Source organism: Dromaius novaehollandiae, chromosome 15 (genome assembly GCF_036370855.1).
Source record: "Dromaius novaehollandiae isolate bDroNov1 chromosome 15, bDroNov1.hap1, whole genome shotgun sequence".
Classification (NCBI taxonomy): domain Eukaryota; kingdom Metazoa; phylum Chordata; class Aves; order Casuariiformes; family Dromaiidae; genus Dromaius; species Dromaius novaehollandiae.
Window position 1 is genome coordinate 20,505,916 of NC_088112.1, and position 22,574 is coordinate 20,528,489.

General features: G+C 42.3%; 1 protein-coding gene across 2 annotated transcripts in view; it reads left to right on the forward strand.

Moving 5' to 3' along the window:
* FSTL4 (follistatin like 4) overlaps positions 1-22,574 on the forward strand; it is a 433,157-nt gene that overhangs the window by 55,351 nt on the left and 355,232 nt on the right. Inside the window, exon 1 of one of the 2 annotated variants that reach the window (XM_026118282.2) lies at positions 5,924-6,211. The exons of the other annotated variant lie outside the window; for it this stretch is intronic. The gene's annotated coding sequence lies outside the window, so the exon portion shown is untranslated. Of the gene's footprint in view, positions 1-5,923; positions 6,212-22,574 lie in introns of those variants that run through there. 2 annotated transcript variants of the gene reach the window in all.

Here is a 22,574-nt window from a genome sequence, read left to right on the forward strand (position 1 = left end):
GACAGCCATACCTGCAGGCAAGGTGGTGAGCCGGGTTCACAGACGGTGCAGTCTGGTGAGACGCTCGGGTTAAACTGAGCATTCGTTTCCTTGAGGTTAGATGGGCTGGGACTGCCAAAGCCGGTCTGTGCTCGCTAGCCTGGATCCTTGTCCACTGCCTTGGACCAGCTGAGTGTTTTGCCTAACAAAGTCTTTGCTGTTGCAAAGACCTTGAGCACTGATGCAGCCTCCTTTTCCTCTCGTTGTGGGACATCCAGATTGGTTTCTTCCTTAAAGTCTCAGGTGTGTTACAAGGTGTGTATATACAAATACGAGGTATTTTGTGTGCCTGTCCAGGGATGTAGCTGTTCAGTGGGCTTTTGTGCATCCAACGCCTTTTTACAAGGCTGTGTGTGATGGTCAGGAGCAGTATTTGAAAGGGAAGGCGTCGTTTCCAGTTCTTGGTTCCATATAACAACCTGAGGAGTTCCTAAATTAGCACTAGGTTGCTGATTTATGAGCTAAATGATGTGTCTGTGACCCTGTGGCAGGAACAGCAGCCTCTGTCCCTAGTGCGGTTTGGGTTTTGCACCTTTGAGGAACGCAGGCTAATCCTGCTGCTGGGAGGCTGCTTGTCTCTCTTGCAAAGAGAGTTGCTCTGAGTTTGGACCAGAACGTAGCCTCTCCTCCTCCTGGGGAGAGGTTCTTGCAGCATCCAGCCCCCCTTCGCCCAGAGGGACAGGCGCTTGGCTGTGCCATCGATCACTGCGGAAACCTGGGGAGCCTCCAGTGACACCGGCAATGTGGGCAGGTGCTTGTATTTCTTTTTTTTCCATGATGTTTCCATGCTGGTCTGTTTTTGGCTATACTATCAGAAAACTGGGGAAAATGTTCTGGCAAATGGGGCAAATAGCTGCCAATTAACCCTATAAGTAACAAAGCCCTTTTTTATTGCATTGCGAGGCCACATTTTATTGGTGAATTAATAAGAATAACTGAACTATTTTAGTGGTTAACTGGGAGCAGTATATTAGTAGCAGTATTAATAAGTGTGGAGTGACAGGAGACTTGTAAGAGTCAGAAAATGAGATACAGTATTTATCCCCTGTGCAAAATCTCTTTTATTATTAAAGACACTGGGTTAACTGGGGATAGATTTAATACTCCAGCTCTATTTATTGGATAATTAGCGGTGAGCAATCCCAACCCTTGTATAAGGACAGGAATCTGGAAATCAAGGAAGCCAAGGAAGAAAAAGGAGATGGGTGACGAGGCCCTTTTCCCTCCTGCCTCTGGAGCAGGCCATGGGGCAGCTCCTCATCCGGATAAACGTGCCGTGACCAAGGATGTGGGTGCAGAAGTCATGTTTTCTCTGTGTGTGTGGTTGTTTGTTTGTGGGTTTTTTTTTTTTTTTTTATTTATTAGAATAAGATTTAAAAACTGGGATTTGACATCTTCCGAGGCTCTGGACATGTTAGTGTTGACAAAGGCCATGTAGGATGCCAGCGTTCGGGGGGGTTTTCAATGTAAACTGTACTCCCTTAGGCTAATTGTGCAGAAAAAGAGCAGAGGGCTGCAGTTTTCTCTGCAAAATGGTGCGATTGTGCAGCAGTACTAACATTTACTGACTATGGAGTCTGCTTATTTCCCCCATTTTTTATTATCAGCAAAACTTTAATTACAGCTTACCTACCACCTTCTGCCTACATTTACAATGCAATAAATTTTCTTTCTCCCTATGCAATCTGCATCTCAAACAGTGCTGTACTTAGGCAATGGACATTATTGATTCCTTGAAGAAATTATAACAGCATCTGTTCCCAGGAAAACATGAACACGCAGACATACACACATGCACACCAGATATTAAAATGTCCCTCTCCCTCCGCAGCCAGTCAACTGCCTGCATTTTATTGAGTAACCCAGCTCCAGGTTAGAAACACAGCGCAATTATTTTAAAGTGGTTGATGGAAGTTGCAAGGAGCAAAAGCAGGACCAGGAATTCTGACTGGATTTGATTCCTGATGTCTCCCAAAACAGAAGAAAGTTTGTTTTCTTCAGGCATTTAGGGTTATTTAAAAATAGAGTGCAGGAGAAGATGGTTGCTTAATGATTTAAAAAGTGAAGTTAATTTGTAGTGTTTAACTGACTTTTCTATTTGAATATCAAGAAAAGATGTGGTTGTGAGCAGTGTGTTTAAAGATGTAGTCAATGGGCTTTTAGCTGTTAGGGAGGAAAAAGCAGCTGCAAATGGAGCAAACAACATTTAAAACATGTTGCCTGTCAGATTACTGCTGGCTTGAAAATATATACAATTGAATTCATTAAAAGAATCTGAAGGTGAAAATTTGGTTCTCATTTAGAGGTTGTGTTAATTTGTTGTTAATATTCAAGGACTTAACACCATAACTGATGCACCGTCTGGCTGACCCCAAAGCTTTGTGTGGCTGTGTGTGCTTCACAGAGAAGGATTCCAGAATAATTTCACTTAAAACATGATGGCCAGATTCTCATCTGATGTAAATTAGCTTAAGCTGAAATCAATAGAGCTGCGCTGATTAACATCTACTGATGATACTCATGTTTGCTTGCGTTAGAAGATGCTCTTCAGCCATAACGCATACGCTTGTTAGTACAGCGGTGGTGCAAGGGAACTTGCTAGTACTATTTCGTCCCTGGACAGTAACAACAGAAATAAAAACAAACTTTCCAAGTGAAAATGAGTGAAATGCAAAGCATGCGACTTCGCTATTCTTAGCATGGTGATAAAGAAATCGGTCAAAAGCATGAGGTGATTCATGCAATCACGGAGCAAGTGAGTGCCGAAGGAAGCACCGCGGCTGTCTCGCCTATCCTGCTTCCTCGAAAAACGAGGGGAGCTCTTCATGCACGCTTTGGGAGAGGTGTGAAGCCCAAATCGTGTGCATCTTTATGACAAAGATCACGTTGTAACTCTCAAGTGTTCCTCCTAAGCAAGAAAAATGTCCCTGTTCTTTCATAATGACAACTATTGAAGGTCAATAATTATGATTTATGTGTAGAGTTAAGCTGGAAGAATATTCACAGAATATTAAAGGGTTGTAATTGTTGGAGAATAAGCCTTATTTTAAACATACTGTGTCATATTTGTGATTCTTGGCTGTGGAGCTAGATGGTGTTTAACCAAGTAGAAAGGGGGAGAGAAGCTGTGGAAAGCCAAGCAGAAGGTCAATGCAGGTGGAGAAAGGAGAATTATGGTTTAAGTATTACCCAGGTGAATGAGCACTGCACTCTTCACTCCAGAATTTGTTTGAAAAATTCAGCTTTCAGCACCCCCCCCCCTCTTTTTTGGAAAATCAATAGCACTCACATGTGACCTGCGTGTATAAGAAGGGGACAGATTCCAACTCAGCCCAGTCTTCAGCCCTTGTATAATCAATAATAATAAAGGAATAAATCTAGCAATAAACCTCACAGATTATGAGAAAATGAGAAGTATCATGCCTTGTTCCCTTAAGGAATTCCAGTTTATACTAACTCTTACACAAGAGAAAGATGTTTCTCAAAATGAATTACGCTGTCCTTGCCCAAAAGGTTCCCCTCAGCTCGCAGTGTATATATGTAAGCATAAACCCTGCTATAAACCATTGCCAGGCGGAGTGCAATTATGCCAGCACTGCTTTGTGGGCTTGTCTCCTGTCTTCTAGGTAAGATAAAAATTGGATGCTGCCTTTACACAAGAACTGAAGAAATACAAGACCACCAGACGAGCAGACTTGGAAAAACAAAACAAAAGCAAAAAGCCCAATGTTAGCAGTCCCCAAAGTGCTCCAGGGCACTCAGGGAAATTAACTGAAGTAAGCCTAATACAGCACCCTTTGTATGCTCACTTGGTGTATAATCTAAAAATAACTGCCACGAGGCCTTATCTAGGGCAAACATTTACAAAAACCATACAAGAAGTGTTTAGCTTGGCAAGCCAAATGTTCTCCTGTGTGTTGATGCTGTTTAATACCTTGTGCTACAATGTAAACCCCAGAAAAGTCTGGATTTAGTCAGTCTCAAAGTTTAGAAGCTCCAATAAATAAAGCATGCAGAATATTAATGTAAGGTTTAAAAAAAACATCAGGCAAGGCTACTTCAGCTGGATCTCATTCCTTGCTGATATATACAGAGGCACTTGCAGATTTTCTGTAGGGAGCTCTGAAGACAGGAGCAGTTAAGTTTCAGCAGCGATATGATGCAGTCCTCACCTAGCTTACTCATAACATATGCTCTGCAGCTCCCTCCAGACACAGGCTTCTGGAAATCTGGCACCCAATTTCAAATTAAAATCCTTGAAGACAAAGGACAAGCGTATTCTTGGTGTGCTGTGCTATTAAAAGTGCCCAGTGTTTTTATTTGGGAGCCCATAAGGACAGACTGTGTGCAGGACATCTTGTATTTCACTGTGGTTCAGCAACTGGGGAGGTCACAACAGAGCAAGTCCACTGCCTCGCCATAAAATACATTTATAGCAATATAATTATCAGCTCTATCATTTTCATTTACGTTTAGCATTACTGAATGTCATATAAACCCAGCATACAAGGATATGCATACAGATGAGATTAATAATCTCAGTACATAGAAGTAGCACAGTTTGCCCCCAGTTTTTGTGGTAGTAGTGTTTTTCCTTAATGGATGCATTTTGTTTTCCTTGTCATACTGTGAAACAATAGAAAACTGCTGCAAACAGCAACTTTTTTTTTTTTTTTTTTAAATCCAGCAGCCTCAAGAGAGGTGAAATGCTGCTGGTGGGGAGTGGCAGCTCGCAGCCTGGAGCTGTCACGCGTCCCTTCCCTCTTCGGGGCGTCTGCTCCGAATTCACCAGGATGGTTGTGAGTGACGGCTGCTGCAACCTGATGGGTGTCGGGTGCAGGGAAGAGGTTGGTTAATTCTGATCGCGTTTCCTGTGGACAGATGTGTGCAACCACGAGTGTGGGCTCACCTGTGGTTCTGCTTTCCAGCGAGTCGTGAGGATGGCTCAATGCTTTTTGTGCAGCAAAGGCTTAAGGGCATGTTTCATCTTCTCCCTTCTTCTAGTTGTTTGTGTACAAGTACTTGTTCTATAACATAATTCACTTTTTATCTAGCTCTTTTAATTGCTGAAAGTGTGGAACTAGACTGGGCAGAGGCCCAAAGCTGATGATTATGGTCTTCTGAATTTGGGGGATTTTGTAGATGGAGTCATAGATGACAGGAGGGCTGCTATGCCAAGAAGGCAACAAGGGGGACAGCAGATGTTGGGAGAGTCTCCCACACTGGACAACCAGTGTTGCCTGCCTGCCGCTTCTCATGCCCATATGGACAAGGGACTTCTGTTTCGTTGTGTTTGTTTCTTCCCCTCTGCGATTTCCTGCAATTCATCCCTATCTGTTTGTGCCACGGTGCCCTCAAAGAAAGGGGTGTGCTTGGTTGCAAAAACAGATGATGGATTTTCAGCTACTCCAAGGGGTGTATGGCTGGCCTTGAGGCTTTTTGCATGGGACCTGCACGTGAGACACCTCTGCTAATTTATGCATCTTGATTGACTGAGTAATTGTCAGCACCTCGACTACGCACAGGCGTTTCAACTGCTTGCCTGTTCCCTATTGCTAAGCAACAAATGGTCTCCCAGTTTGCTGTTCCAGGTTATGGAGTAATAAAATGTTCGCAGTCAGGTTTGTATTCAGATGGAGGTGAAGTTCCCCCCAACACCATGTCTGTGCCCCGGAGCAGAGTCGATGTAAGGTTGTATATGGCCAAGGCCGAAGTACCGTGAACCATTTATCCATTTTTCCTTAGTAGTGTCCTTATGAATGCATTGCACTTATATTTTGCCTTTTCTCTGTAGCTCTCGAAATGCTCCATGTGCGTTAAGTGCGCTTTAAATCATTTCTGTGCAGTGAGTCATACCGTGAGTCAGGCCAGAGCTGGGAGCAGAACCCACAACTCCTGACGCGCTCGTGAGTCGAACCGCCGGCCGGCAGACTTTAATTGCGCCAGGCTCGTTAGGGCACGCGTGAGCTACGGATGCGAGAAATGGTTTGAGACGATGCAGCTGAACTTTGGGACTGAAATAAATAGTAGGCAAACATTACTCCTAATGCAGAAAAGTGCTAGGATTAGCACACCGGATTGGTGCTGGTCTCTCCAGGCTGATGTCTGTGGGTTTTGCCCTCCTGCCTGTTCCTGCACGACCGCTATCCTGTTCCTTCTGGGAAAAACGGAGGTGTGTGATTGTAGACTGTAAATGATTTTTTTCTTTTGAGAATAGCCTAACTCTTTGTGTGGATGTGATCTGAGCCACAGCTTCAAAATGCCTTTTGTTTAATTAACTGACTTCTTTTTATTTATTTTTATCAGTTTACACATTTATTTATGTTGTTTTGCATTGCTTTTATCAAGCCTGTAATTTTTTTTTTCCTGCAGCTGGGACAATCAAATGATGTATGGAATACATAATGCTCTTTGATTAATATTAAATGAGGAGAACAAATGCATTTGAAATATCATCTTTGTCTTCTGATAGAATCAGTTGCTTGTGGGGCTAAGGCTGGGGCTTGTCACGGCTCCTTGTCAACACATAGGTTTTTGAGTTTAGTAAGAGGTGGGAGGTGGTGGGAGGTTTTTGTAGTCCTGCTCCTCTTTTCCTTTTCCCCACTTTATTCTGTGCATGCTTTTTCTAAGCCAAGTAAAGTTGTGGTGCGCTGAAACACTGTTTTGCTGATGTTCTACTGTATTGTAGCCTGTTGTCTTTGTTAAATGGCGTGATACAGAGTTGTTAGACTTTCCGCGTGGTAGGAAATAACATCTGGAAAGATTCAGCCTCCCAGTGCTGCTACTAGATGCCCAGGGAGTTCCCTTCCTGTGGCCCCGGCAGGTGCCTGAATGTGCCCAAGGGATGCAGTTAAGCAGCCCCTTGCCCGCCTGGGGATTTTGGGTTCCTGGAAGAGCCTTCGTGCCTCTCCTGAGCACAGGCAGGTCCCATGGAGACGTCCCTCCACGACCATGCCATGGAGACGTCCCTCCACGACCATGCCATGGAGACGTCCCTCCACGACCATGCCATGGAGACCTCCATCCACCGGAGGTGACCCTCCATGGCCATCCCTGGCCCTGTCGCAGCAGGAGAGCGGGTCTCTGAGACGTGTTTCAGTGGTCGCTTTCTTCATGCAGTAAGTCCAGGCCGTCCCTAAAACAGCTATGGGGGAAACGCATACGCAGGCTGAGACGTGAGGCTATTTATATGCGTTCTTGCAGTAGGAAAAAAAACATATTTGAGATGCAGTTAATGGGCTGTAAACATTGTTATTCTTGTTTTCCAAGCCTCATTATGACTGAATAAAAGTTAGACCTTCCTGTGGTCTTGCTCTTTGTGGCAATTGTGATATTTTAGGTATCGATCACTTCTTTAATATCTCACATTTATACTGACTTCTGCAATTGCTGCTTTTAGTTTACTTTTAAAAATCTACAATTTACTATTATTAGGTTCCATCCACCATTATTCTGTCTTTCTTGATAGAGCAGAAAAGTGCCTTCAGGCTTTGAAACTCAAGGTTTGCTTTATGGGAAGTACGGTATTATGTGAAATTTCACTCAAAATGGTAAACTGGTATTTATAACTGCTGTTTTACTGTATTTTAGGTTAATTTCATATTCTTGGGGATGATAAATGTTAGGAGAGGAAAGGTATGTTTCTGAATGAAAGATGCATTAAGTATATATGGTAAGAAATGCGATGCTTGTGTGAGGTTTTCCAAATCTGTCACTTTTTGGCCAGAAATAGTTTTCTCTTTCTTACAAAATGCTGTTGAACACAATCAGTGATATTACCACTGGTCATTACATCTTTCTGTTGCGCCTGTTCTATGTTTCAGGGCTTTTCTTGACATTAGGTCTTCACCCGTTTCCTCGGTTAGGTAAAGAAAGTACCATTGCTGCGGGTCAATATTCTAGACTTTCAGGAAACTCAAAAAATAATTGTCAAAACCTGGCACTAATTCGGGATTTGGGAATGTAGTGCGTTTCTGTCAGCACTGACCAAAGTCGGAGGTTACCAGAGAGGAAGGGAAGGACACTCGGGGCAAGTCCTGATCCTCTGACTGCGTTTTGACCTCCGAGCGTGCGACGTTGGCTGTTGCGGATCACCGCCAGCCCCGGAGGTGGGACCGACCTTGAGCGCGGTTGCGCCGTGCTCAGCACAAAGCACCAGCCCAGGTAAGCAGGTGAGTCCACGCGTCGTTGGTTTATATTTTCATTAGGCTGTGTCAGTAATTAAAAACAAGGAAAGGAGATTGAGATCACCTTTGTTTGTGTCAGCGGGACACGAGGAGCGAAGACCAGCCAATTTTGGCCTCCGAGGGGAAGGAGCAGGGCTGTGCGCCCTGGGTAGGGTCTGCGGGGAGAAGGCCAGGCTGGGAGAGCTCGTGTGTGCCGCCCTCCCCAGACCAGACCCCAACCTCCCGTTGTCATTGCTCACCTTTACAAGCTATTTGTAAATAAAAGAGTGTTTTTTCCACCTATGATAGAATTACATAGATGAATCAGTGCTCAGCCAGCTCCCTCCCTTTGCTGTAGCCTCCTGCAATTTTCTCTGTGAAGTTTTCGTATAGGACGTCCTCTCCAGAGGTTTAAAGTGAACCACAGAACTAGATGAAACCTGGCCTTATTCTCTATGTATTTTTTATGAATAGAGCTTATCTTATCAGGCTTGGTTGCCTTTCTTGCCCCGGAAAGAAATTTTGACCTACGTTTCAAAGCAGAAAGAATGAGTGGTTTTTTTTTAAGGCTTGATATTATTGTGAACCTTATATATACATTTCACCTAAACGTGACCTCGCTTGAGAACAGAAATCGTTTCTGAGCTCTGTTTTAAGTGCAGCCTGGTAGAAGTGCAGTCGCTTGATGGCAGTTCAGCGCAGAGGGAAGGAGGGCTGAGGCCGGGGCTCAGCACGCCGGTATTTCCGCCGGCTTTGATGCTGATCGGGCCGGGCAGATGTCTCCGGCAGCTGCGGCTAATGGGCTGCCGCGCGGTGGAGGGCCCAGACCTCTAAATTCTTTATGCTCCGCAGCAAATGCATGGACCGGAGTGCCCAGAAAAGCAAAAGCTGTTATGCATTTAGCGTTGTTATTAAATTTTGCCTTTACTCCTAAATCAACAAATTGTTGTGCTTTAACTCAGCTGTCTGCCTTCCTGCGCAGGGTTGGGGGTTTTTCTTCTTTCATTCTTTCTTTTTCGTTGGTTTGAAATGGCTATTTAAATTATTGATAGGAGCTTAAAACTGAGCTAATTCACTTCAATTTATCCAATAGACAAAACTATTTATAATTAACGGAGAAGCAAAGGTCACTTCGGTGTGTAATAGCTGCTAAGCCAAATGAATAACAATTAGGCAGTTCTTTATGCTAAGCTAAAAATTATGCACGGACTATCCTCTGCATAGCCTTGACATGAATAGCAAGCGATTCAGGTGATAGGCCCTGGGGAAAGAGGAGAAGAATCCAGAGGTCTCAAAACTGTGCACTTACTTATCTGCCTGGACTGACTGTGTTGGCACTGAAAACAAATGATCTTTTAAAATAAACCTTATCTTTAAATCATAGCGACAGCAGAAGCTATTGTAAATACATGACCATACATAATTGAAAAGGACAAAGGGTGAGGGTTTTACATAAAAAGAATAGGAGTTGAGTGCTGGCTTGCTTCGTCTGTCAAGCCTCCTGACGTTTTGCTTAGGCAGTTCCTAGGGCCATTGGTATAGTTAGTTAAGGTGGGGACCGGTATTATCAGTTACATAACTTTTTCTTTTTTTATAGCCATTAAAGGCAAGGAGAAAATGTCCCTACCACCTCTCTGTAGTTTCCCCTGCAGCATGCATGCAATTTGGGGAAGCTAGACATGAAGGAATGGCCTTGTTCATTTACTGTCTGGATAATGTGCTTTTGTTTGTACAGCATATTTTATCACTGTGAAACAATGAATGGTGTAAAAAGAATAAAAAATTAACGTAGGCTACAACACAGAGTTATTGCACCAAAGCTGAAACAAGTGTAAAAAGTAGCAACAATTGCATAATGGAACCATAAAAAAAGGCTCCTTACCTTTGCTTGCAGGACATAATACCACTTCACAACACAATATAATTAGATTGCCACATCACCCCTTGTAAAACTAGAAAGAAAAGAAATGTAGGGATGCATTAAAACTCCTTTCATTTTCTAATGCCTTTAGAGAGCTATTGGACATAGAGGACTTGCCTGGCAAAAAGCTCTAGTGAGCTATTAGGTTTTTAACTATTTTATGGGGTTTTTTTTATTGATACCAGCCCTAGTTTTTCAGCACAATGACTTTGTCCTCTTTCCCCCTTCTAGCCTGTCACACATTTATCAATCTTGCAGATAACATTCACTATAAAGATAAGTCTAGGCTCTTATGAAGCACTATGTCCTGCTGACAAATCCTTCCTTCCCCTTGCTTTTTTTAGTACGTCTTACCTGACTTCTTTTATCTGATGATCTTTTGATACAAATTTCTTGTGTCAGTTCCAGATCCCTCAGACAACAGGAACAAAAACCTATCGTGCAAGGAAGCAGCCACCATCGCCTTTGATGGGCAGGTTTGTAAGTGGAACATAGTAGAGGAGAGCAGAGGCTCCTTTGGGTCAAAAGTTAACCTTCATGAAACGGCTAACCACTTGCAAAACCCTCGCTCTTCTTTCCTTTTAATTAATGTATTTTTTGCTCATCATTGAAACTGTAGGGCTAAAATGAAAGTGGTCAGAAAGGAGGGACTGAGCTTTGGAAAGCGTTTGCCAACGAGAGAACGTCATTCTCTCAGTTAAGCTGATGAAATTTACTTCTCGAAAAAGACAACTTTCGCCAAGGACAAATGGCTGCAAAAATCACCACGCTGCCGTGGGTTGATTGGAATTGGGCCTTTTCGAAGAAAAACAATATTACTTATTAGTGGACCTGCCAAATTTTGTCCTGACTCAAATTTTTTAAAATCTGTGGAAATGTCAGAGCTGCTATAAATGTACAGAGCTGACAAAGATAAGTTGTGTGCATCTCTAACCAGGAGTCTTAGGATGATGCATAGGGAGAGCAGTTGGAAGAAAACTTGCAAAGTGATATGAACAAGAAAAATGTTCCTGATTAATGCTGTGAAAACAAGAAAGCTGAAACTTCTTTGTGCTTATAGTTTGTATGGGAGCAGAAGACAGAGCTAGCTGGGAGCTAGGACTGATCATGAGCGTTGCTGCCTCCGCCACAGGCTGCTTCCCGCGGCACACTGGCCATCGTGGGAGCGGGCGCTACGGCCAGCACCCAAGAAGAGACGATGACAAACCTGTCTGCTTTTCCCCCTTTTGGCAATCTGTCCTGAGAGCTGGCGCCTGGGGACGGAGGTCGGCTTTGCTTCCAGCCACCGCTGCATCTCCTGGCTATAACACTGGACTGCCACGTTCATGGCCTTCGTGATAGCATTTCCACGAGTTCCCCTCCTCATCCTAGTCATGACATTCAGTGTTGTTTTGGCACAGAGGAAGAGCCCAGCTGGGCATTTTGGTTAGGTCTGAGTTTGGAGGTGAATAGGAGATCAAGAGGAACCTCTGCTCTTCGCTCCCTAAAACATCAGTGAGATAAAATGGTTGAATTTCCTACCTGAACTGTAAGACCTTTGCAAGGTTAAATGTGCAGAGCTGACAAGATAAGGCCAGATCACACAGTTCCAGAGACAAGATGTTTCCAGCTGGCCCAGGCTGGACATGATCTGTATATTAAATTAAATTCAGTATCACAAATATCTGATAAGAGAGCAGGTATGTCTCTACTAGTCTTCATAAGCCGACTTACTGGTGGAGGCCACCAGTGGATCCTGTTCCTTCTCCTTTCCCATGGTAGCTGGGTGATACGATTTGGGAATGATGCTAAGATGTTAATAGCATGATATGCAGGAGGTTTAGGAATTTCTTCAGGTTGCATGTTGGTTCCTTCTATGCCAGAAAGAAATATTTTGAGACTCGACCTAATGACCACCTACATGCCTGGGAATGGAGCCAATATTGTCTGTTTTTAATGGCAGTCCGTGTGAAAGGAAATATCAGGAAAAATCAAAGGAAACTTTAAAAGGGAAAACCTCTCTTAATTGTTCAGTGGTCACAACCTCTCTTCATCGAACACCGGAATAACAATTTTCCCTTCAGCCCTATTTGGCTTTATCATAGGGTAAAAATCTGGTCTTTCAAGGATGACTGACAAAATTTTCAGTGTTTTCAATGTTTGTCTGAAAGTACTGGCTGGTGCTGCATACACCAACTCCTAAAAAGAGGAGTGTACCCCAGTTTTGGGTGCTCTTCATCATTTCCCATGCTGCTGAATTAACATCATAGGTCTAATGAATGCAGCTATAAGAATAGACATAAAAATGTTAATTATTGCCATGCTTCAGTATAGCTTTTCTACACTTAATGGCCTAAGTTCACCCAGAATATAACGCTTACTGCTCAGTTGCTATTGGGTGATCAGCTTTCAGCAACAGGCAAAGTGATTGTTTTCATTTGTATTTGATGTTTTTTGCTAATTTAAATGTTACAGCTTTTATCTATGTCTTTGTTACCTCAAGGGTAGGTTACTCAAGTGTGAACGATAATAGAGTTGCATCTCAAACACGTTTGAAAAGGTGCTTCAACGTGGAAGGTATCTGTTTACATTTAAAATGCTATATTATTATTTCTTATTTATATCGCAGTAATACCCAGCAGCTGCAGGCATCTATTAGGAAGCCTTTATGGTCAGTCCAAGCAGATCATGAAGTAATGTCCCTGCTCCTGATGGCTTTCATTTGTAAGTGATTCTGAACATGAATAGATCAACATTTCTTCATAGAAACTAGCTGCATCTGTGCATCATCTGTTGAGGTGTTAATTTTCAGTGATATGGTTCTCAGTGGTCTGAAATCTGCCTGCATGAAAGGCTTCATCTGCCTTTCTCAGCTGCTAAAATCACTTCAGGCATTCAGGCTTGGGGCTGCTCAGGTAAATGAGAGAAAAAACCTGCAAGAGTTTTCTCTATATGGTTTGGCTTTTATATTTGCCTTATTTGGCGTAAAATAACCACGGCTTGCTAATCTGTAAGTCACCTAGCAAATGTCCTATCAGAGGACACTACTGGTGGAGGAGCTTTTTTAGTGCTCTTGGAGTACTCTCTCCCTTTCGTTGTTTCCTGGCGCTAAAGGATTAGAAGATCACGCCACACTGAAACCTTTTAGATCTATTTGCACACAGATTTTTTTTTTTTTCCTACAGATATGCACAGGCTGATTGGCTTTGACAGACAGCACAGCCTCTGTCTAGTCTGGTGAGAAAGGACCCGTGCTAATAAGCTAATATTCTCAGTTGCACTCATAAATGATGCAGAGGTGCTAACAGACTTTTCAGCTGCTGTTGAAGTTCCCTGATCCACATGCTTAAATGCACTCCTAAGTGCTGCAGGAATAGGGAAGGTTTGCTGCTCGTGTCGTGGGGTGGAAATGGCCATTACTGTGCCCTCACCGGACTCTTCTTCACTCTTTTGTGCATCTTCTGTGGGATGAGCTGTGCTTGGCTTTGGGCAGCTCGCATGGTGGTGGGGAAAAGGCAGTGGTATTGTCTGCAGTTCTGATATGGGAAGACCTTATATGTATTTTTTTCTTGAAGGAGATGACGATCTGATGTCGTGTTGGCAATGATTCTGGGATCTGTTGGATGGGGCAGGTTCTTAAATACGGATGTTTAAGTGTGCCAGGCCGTGGCACACGTGCCGGGAGATGTGAGCTGGGCAGCGTCCTGGAGAGGCTGGGCTAGGGACTGGAGCTTCACCCAGGTTTTCTGAGGCCAGTAGCTACTTTTATAATAGGTTTCATAAGAATCACATCAGACAGGCATCTTTGCATGGAGAAATCAAAATCGCCGTCCCCCCTGGTGAAACATGCTAGTTGCTTGGTGACGCGGTCAGGCTGACTGGCTGGAGCAGCCTGGGGCCTGGTGTTTTACAGAAATAAGGCCATCCAAAAGTGTTATTTCACAAACTGGTTATCAGTATCTCAGGGGAGCTGTATTGTATGCAGTCCAAGCTGGGCTCTCGCTCTTCCTTTGTATCATGTGCTACTGTTGGTTTTGTTTCTGTTAAGCAAAAGAGAGTCAATTAAAAAGAATATTTGAACAGGGTTTATTTAACATGCACCCATCCAATATGCAAAAGCATATCTTTTCCTAAAATTCTCTGTTTTCTTTCCTTCACATGAAGATATTTCCTTGACAGTTTTGGTGAAGAGCCAGACTACATTAAAGTTATGCTCTTGGTGGTTCATCCCACTCCAATCCAGATGTTCATCCTACTCCATCCAATCTGTCCAGATGTTCATCCCACTCCAAGTCTGTCGGATCTGTGTGAGCATGCGTCTGTGTATTTCTGTTTTCCTCTATTTTTCTGACTACTGTTCAGTGACACTGCCTGGACATTAATGTGATCTAGCCTGCAGACTGACTCCCTTTGTCGCATTATCGTGATCAAAGTTGGTTTTGGTACGATGAATCTGAATGCCTGCTCTCTGCTTGGTAGTGGATTGTAGGCGGTGCAAAAGGATGAGCCTTAAAGTCTGTAGGAAGATGCAGGTGGAAGTGGCTGACAGCATTAAATCGGAGTGCTTTCTATGTGGATCTTGGTGCTCTCTTCAGTGGCTGCAGTTCCAAACACCCTACCATAAGGGAGGCATATCGGGTAGAAGTAATGCGAACTTAAAATAGGGGAACACGTTAAGGATTTGTTTTGCTTGTATGGCTTTTGGATTGCTGGAGTTGAAGATTTAGTGAAAGAAAGCCCTGCTGCCTGCGCCCCTTCACTAGTGTCAGTACTACAAATCCTTCCCGAGAATGACAGAAAGTCCCTTTTGGAGGACAGAAGTCAAGGCTAGCACTAGCAAGTAAAGCCATGATAATTTAGTGACAGATTTTTGTCTCAGTATCTTCCCTTTTTGCATAGATGGTATCTGAACGTTTCATTGCCTCTCCGCTGGTCTGGCCTCTCATCAGGCTAGCCCTGCTGCAGCGGGAGTCACACTTAAAACCTTAAAAATCCCCACTGCCCCCACAAACCTTTTCATGTCCTGAACCGTACCTTGGACCAGATTTGATAAGATTTTCTTTAGCTGAGTGCCTTATGGATCTTCCAAAAGTATATAAGCAGGTTAGGCTTATAACTCCTATTGATTTTAACGGGACTGAAGCATCTAATCAGTTTTATGTACAGTTTTTTTTTTTTTTTGTGCCTATTTTCTCCATTAAGCACCTTAATGTCACTGGAAATCTGGCCCTTCAAACAGCAAATTTTGTTATTGGGTTGCATAGTCTATATCAATAAATGGTTGTGGTTATTGCCACAGGGAAAAATGCTGTGTTCGCAAGGATTTCTTAAAAAATCTTGCAAATTGGAGTATGACTTCACTATATTTATTGTTATTAGGAGGGCTATCATGATGGAAGGCTTAACTTTGCAAATAATGTCATATAGAGGTAATAGATAATAGAGCCTAAATATTGCTTGATGTAATAACTAATGGATTTCTCATCCAATATTTCTTGATTCCATAGGAAGAGGTGCTTTTCTGCACCTGCCTGGGAGAAAATAACATTTAACCAAGTGACACAAGTAACTCCATTTAAATTAAAAGGAGTAATAAGCAAGATGAAATGTGTAGCTGATATTCTAGTTGCAAACCTGAGGAGGCAGTCTGTCGGAGCCAGAAGCTTGTGAGAGGGGAAGAGGCTTGGAGCATCTCTGTGTTGGAGCTACAAAGCCTTCTTCCACTGGAATAAAACGAATTGCCTGTAGATATGCTTACCTTCTTTGGGGATAAGTAGGAAACTCAAAAGGAATCGGAAAATGAGAGTGATCGTGGGCTTAGAGACTTGTAACGAGGATTTGTGCTATAAGGTAGAAACTCAGCAGCTGGAAATGTCTAATGAGGAGAGAGATTCTGGTGTGGTGTTTGATCAGAGGACTATTATGAACCACTAAAGCAGTATGGCTAGATAAAAACCAAATGTACTGTAAGATTAAACTGCTGAAGTGTTTCCTCCATTTATACAGAAGCATTTATGTCTTTGTGGAAATTATCAGTAAAGGTACTGAATACAGCACCAATCCTTCATGGTTAAAATGGATGAATTCAAACTGGAAAAAGTGTAGAGTGGGACTAGTCTGATAACTATGTGGGAGAAGGTATGATAGAAGAGACTGGAAAAACCCTGTAGCTTATTTGGCCTAGCAAAATAAAGACTTCAAAGGGGTAAGATTGCTCCATATAGATATATCAGAGCACTAAACACCATAGAGGGAGAAGAACTGTTAAAGAGGACACTGTGATGAGATAAAATGAGTGTCAATAAGCCGTAAATTTACTGAAATTGGGCTGTATGGAGCAGCATGGTTCTGCGATGTCCTTGTAGCAGCTGAGAGAGTAAAAGAGGGAAGTCATTTAAGATGGTGTTTGACCCAAGTGACATGGTTACCTGCAGTTTCAGGGAACAAAGTGACCCAGGAGAGTCCTTCCCATCTTCTGTTTCTGTGACTAAAACTACTTTTTCTATTGCAGCTGATCAAATAGAAAGTACCTTCACTTATTACTTGGATGACTTTGTCACTGTTTACAAAGTAATTCAATTCAGATATCTGTTGAATAGTCACGAAAATATTCATGAATCCTGATTGTTCTGTGGATTTCAGTGCCTTAATCAGTCAAATAAGATGTGTCACACCTTGGTGACTAGACAGTAAAACACTAGTCCTTGGCTCCATATAAAGTGACAGAGATTTTAATTGCATGCTCGAAAGGTCTGGGGTTGTTTCTGAGTGAATGAATGAATCTATTAGTGCCGTTGTCTTTGACTACGAACGCTCTCGCATGATAATGCGGCAGAGCCATTACACTCATTTGTACTGAGAACTCCCACCTCCATGTTGTTCAAATTGTCTTTACTCAATGGCCAACCCTGTGCTTAAATCGTGATCTCAAAAAGCTAAGTGGAAAAACTAATGTAAGGTACCAATGACCCTTTTAAAATTTAAATGCTTTTGAGGGGAAATATACCTTCACCTTCCTTGCACCTCTGTCGCTGGCGTGGTAGAGTGCATCTTGGACAGGCCTAAAATGAAATCTTATTTAGGCAAAGTTAGTAGGATAGGTCTGCTTGAGGTGGCAAAACCACACTTTCTCCTGAAAAATAAGGAGTATATTTGACTGTCTAGTACAACAACTTTGCAAGAGGCTATCCCTAGTGCCCAAAACACTAGTGGAGAAAACCACTGGGAAGAGTTTTGTATCGGAAGTATTACTGTATGCTTTCTTACTGACAAAATATTATAATGCCTGCTGGCTGTATTGTTTTGAATCTTGCTTTAGCATCCGAAGTCTGTTAAGACACAGGCACAAAACCCTTACGATAGGTGGAACCGCAAAGAGCTGGATGCGCCATCCTGCACATGCTGGAGAGTTTTGCCAAAATACCTGGGATAAATGCTTAATAATGTTTTAATATCTCGATTAAAGGCATCTGTCAGTGAAGAATTAGAAATTAGCCCTGTGCCTCTCTAGTACCTGGCTGCATATTTAGGAGCCTGAAATCCCTAGGTCCTGAGTTCCACTCCCACGACTGCAGGACTTGTGCTTTACTGCTCTTACTTCTTCCTTGGTGCTTATATATCCTGAGCAATAGCAACCTTGAAGTTGCATCTTTCATGTCTAGCTGCACAAAACCAATAAAATCAAAACTAAACGACTGAAATACAGAATTATGGAACAAGAGCCTCCTCCTTGCTCATTTTCCCCCTACATGACATGAGTTAATTCTAAGTATCGGTTCTTTCCTCTGTGACACGCAGAAGGGATATCTGCATGGCACAAAATCGGTGTAACTTGGCACAGAGTCGGCTTCCAAGTACGTGATGATTTCTTAGTGTAATAGGATAAATTAATTTTTGCAAAAGCGGCACACTATTTGTAACAGCCATCAATAACTTTCCGCCTGTGTTCCCTGGGTAAGTGGAAAGCAGACAACAAGCAAGCTAACAAATGGTTCACCTTTTTCAATACCTCAAACATAGTTATAATGATGTGAAAACAGTGGCAACTTCTATAACCATCATGAAACCAGGAATTCACTGTCATGTTTCTCATGGGATCCAATTTAAAACAGGGTTCTTAGAGAAACTCAGGTCAAGAGTAAAGAAGCAGCAGTTGATGGAAATACGGTTTGACAGCGGGAGTATCGCAGAGCATACCAGGTTAAACTACGAAGGGCCTTGTGGAAAAAGACTTCTTGCGGACAGTGTGCTCAAATCCCAGCTCCCTGGAAATCAACAGCAAAGCTTTTCTGCTGGTTTGTATAGCATTTCCCCGCCAGCGTTGCCTGTGCTGGCTGTCTCCCTTTGGGGAGGCTTGAACCAGGAGGAACAGTACGCCTTCACACACCCGAGTTGTAAGTGCAGACACAGTTTTGCCAGAAATGTTTTCACAATCTGCCATCTGTCTTCTCGCAGAAGTCCCAGGACGTGAACCTTTCCTTTCTCTGCGAAAGGAGTCCTGGGCTTTAAACTAAGGTCAGTGAATGGGTATGGTAAAATCTCTTTGCAGAGCAGGCTATGCGGAGGTCGAGCATACCTCAGTCTCTCCGCGTCCGTATTTCACTGGGGTTCCTACCTCTTGCTTGTTTTAGCTCATGTGAGTTAAAGAAGTAATCTTTCTGACCAATGAATGTATGTAATGTAGTAATGTATGGTTAATTGATCTTCTGGACTTAAGCACTTATCTGCCAAAGTCCAAGAAGATGAAGGCTAAATTAACAACATTTGTATCTTTGCTTTAGATTTCTCTTTGCATTATATAAAATTCTTTATAAGTATATGCTACGACTAAATTTGACACAAATATTTGTCAGAAATACAACAGTTGGAGAAGTTAGAAAGAAAGACTTAAAAGGAGGGGAAAAGAACATGCCCTTTAGTTTTAGTCAATATTCCTGACTTAAGAGACTCAAAGCAGTAGTCTTAAGCTCTCAGTTCCTTTTAATTTGCTTTAAGCTTTTGCAAAGGTGGTGTAAGTGAAGGCATGGGAGGGGGGTAACAGAAAAGAAATGTCTCCTTTTTACAATAAAGCAGGAGTCCACAGGTAAGGTAAGGCTTTTTTGTGGATTTTGCTGTCAGATTTTTTTTTAACTGCCTTTATATTCTGGATTTTTTTTATTGCTAAAGGTGGTAGAGCACTTTAGCAACATTAAAAAAAAATGCCCCACAGGGTCTTTGAATTAAATGCTGCTTTTGCCTTAAAAGGTTCAAGACTTTGAAATAATGCATGGTGAGGCCTTCTATATTTGAGAGCTTTTCTTTTTGAAGCATATCTTTTGTTTTAACATCCCAAACATCCCCTGGGATTCTGAAAAACGCTTTTAGAAGTGTTTTAGAAGTCCAAGAGTCACTGCTTTATGGCACACTCCTCTCTAGAGAAGAGAAATAAATGAAACTGAAGTAATTCATCTCAAATAAAGATAAAAATGGACACAAATATTATCAAGCTGTAATACAACATTAAATGTTGCCAGATTGGAAAGAAGGAGAGCAGGTGATGTGAATGAGAATAAGGAGAAGACAGGAATGGCTAAAGAGCTTCCATGCAGCGGGAGGCATGATCTTGTCCTGGGATGATCCTCTGCTTATGGATATCACTACTTTTAAGGCCAGTGTCTGTCATGCGGGATGAGACCTCTTTTCTGTCACCGGAAGGCCTACCCCAAGATGATAAAGGCCTACCCCAAGATGATATTAAATATCTTGAACATTAGAGACTGCCATTGTTTTAATCAGGAAACGACTGGTTGTAATCAACACAAACTCAAAACCTCGGAGAAAATGGAGACCCATCACCTGATCATTATGAAATGAGCCTCTGCCAAACCATTTAACGGCATTAATGCCAAAAACAAAGTGTCATGCCAAAAAAAAAAAAAAAAGAAAAGAAAGAAAATTCCTCAGGACAGTGGAATAAAATAATTTGGAACCCAAAAGAGTTTCTTTTGAAACTTTACAGGCATTTGTAAAAATGCGGCTAAATGGTTTTGGTTTAGAAACTAGTAGGTTCTACAAGCCTTACTAAACTGGTGTGAGACCTCGCCTTTACCATGAATAAGAAGTCATTCAGGAATAATTTTGCATTCCCTAATGTGGTATACTTACTTAGAAATATCAGAAGTCTTTGTGAGTTGTAGCCATCAAGAAAATTCAGAAGCTAGTGTACGCTACTGAGTTTCCCCTACGCCTGTGCCATATTGTGTTTTCTCTAAACAAACTTGTGCTCAAGAGCTGCCATACCCTGGTAAAGCTAAAAGCAGTGTGTCTTCAGTAAAGTGCAATTTTGCTGTCTTTTATTCTTGTAATTTAAATGGAGTAACAAGAGCTGTGATGCATGACCCGAATTTTCCTTGCTGAAATGGGATGACAGAAGTTAGTTCTTCCCTATGAAGAAAATAGCTGCAGATGGACCAGAGAGAGCATCTCTGTCCGTTAATGAATGGCCAGGCTTCGTCACAATTCTTCAGCTCTTTGGTTTCACCTCAAAGGACATATGCTTTGGTACGCAGTTCAAAAATAGCTCCGTTCATCTGCACTGGGGGAGGGACACCCAAACCCAGGGACTTACAGTGTCCCTGAACATGTCCTCTCCTGGAGAGAGCCCTTTCTCCTGGTCTCCATGCTCCCCTTCCCTTTGACCTCCTTTGTATTCCATGGTCTTACATCTGATTGCAGATAAAGTGCAGTAAAGAAATCCCTGTTGTAACATGAAAGTATATTTTTCCAAAAAGACATTTTTGGCAACCTGAGAAAGGTCGTCTACACATGTCAGCTCTTCTTTTAAAACTCCAAGTTTTCCAGTACAATAATGATGCTGCAATATGTTTTCATGCTTTAAAAACTTTTCTGTATCTTTTAGTTGGGCTGGTAAGAATGAGATTAGATTGTCTTTGGATTGGTTTAAAGTCTTAGGTTATGTTTCTTGGGGTATAGATGTTTGTTAATGTTGCAACGTTTGAAGCAGTTAAGAGCTTTTAGTCTCTGCAATTGTGAATTTTAAAAATCTTAAATTCTTGATGCCCTTAACTTTAGAGATAAAATAGTTTTGTTTTGTTTGCTTTACCAGTATCAGTTACTCCAATTAAAGGTAGTACTGCTCTCTATACATTTTTCCCAGCGTATGCACTTAGTTATGCTTAACACAGTTTTGCTACCATTGCTTCTTTTGATACTCTTATATCAAAAGGAGGAGTGAGACAGGAGTCCTGTCCACACAAGGCTCATCTTCTTTTGACCAGGGTTTGACTGACAAAGCTCAGATCTAAACTGTATCCAAAACAGTTTTCAAAAGAGACATTCAAAGCTTAAAACAGAGCCTAAATCTGGTCACATATTAGATAAATATGTGACTATTTATGTCAACAAACCACACTTGCCCTTGAATTAGGGAGCAACCATGGTAAGTTTTCAAATATGTCACTGTGCCATGATGAGAAGAGGAAAGTTTAATTGACTTGCAAAGGGCCACAAGGAGAATCAACCTTAGAGCTGGGAATACAATTCAGGTATCTTGGTCCCTTCCAAAATAAAAGCAGAAGGCTAAAACTCTGAATACCTTGGGGTGGTTTATTTGTACTTACAACTACAGGGCAGCAGCTCTACCACAGAATCTGGTTTTTCCTTAAGGTTTTTTACATGTAACAGCAATGGAATAGGCCGCAAAAGGGTTAAATGAAAAGAATTTTTTTTTTCCTAAAGAGGGATATAATCCACAGCTATTAGCTAAAGCTTACTGTAAGAAGATGAAAGTAATCCCAGTTTGTGTCATAACAGCAATGTAATGGAAAAGGTTGCATTTGAAATGGACACGCAATTTTGCAATTTTGAATTGAGGCTGCTGTTGGGAGGCTTCATGCCAAGTAGCTAACCTTATACGTTACCTCTGCGTAGAGCTCTGGTGGGATTGAATGCATGCTAGGTAGTGCAATTTTGGCATGCCAGTCGCCTTCTGAAAAACTAAATGAAAATGCTACCGACTAATAAGGCCTAATTCCATCATCCTTAAGTGCTAGAGATGAGGAATAAGTAGTGTAATTAGACTAACACAGTCAGTGGCCTTCAGAGGAGAGTTGTTTTTAAGCAAAGCCAACAGAACATGAATAGGAAAATAATTGGATTTGTGGGCTTTGGGACGTAGATCTGAGAACCCTTTTTGATGCTTAGGCTAGCGTACACCAGTGCAGTCCCACAAGAGGTCAGGCGTAGGAAGGGTTTGGAGGGAAGGGGCACAGCAATGTACAGCACCGTACAGCTTCCTTAGAGAAGAAGCTATAGCGTTTTGGCCTTGCTGCTGTGGGTCTGTTCTTGAGAAGCCCTGAATCGTTAGACCAAATTTTGTAGTGATTTTCCTATGTCCATCAGCACCTTGTGCCATCTGCATGGCATCGGCCCTCCAGAGCCCCGTCAGCAGATGCTCCTACGTGGATGGACCA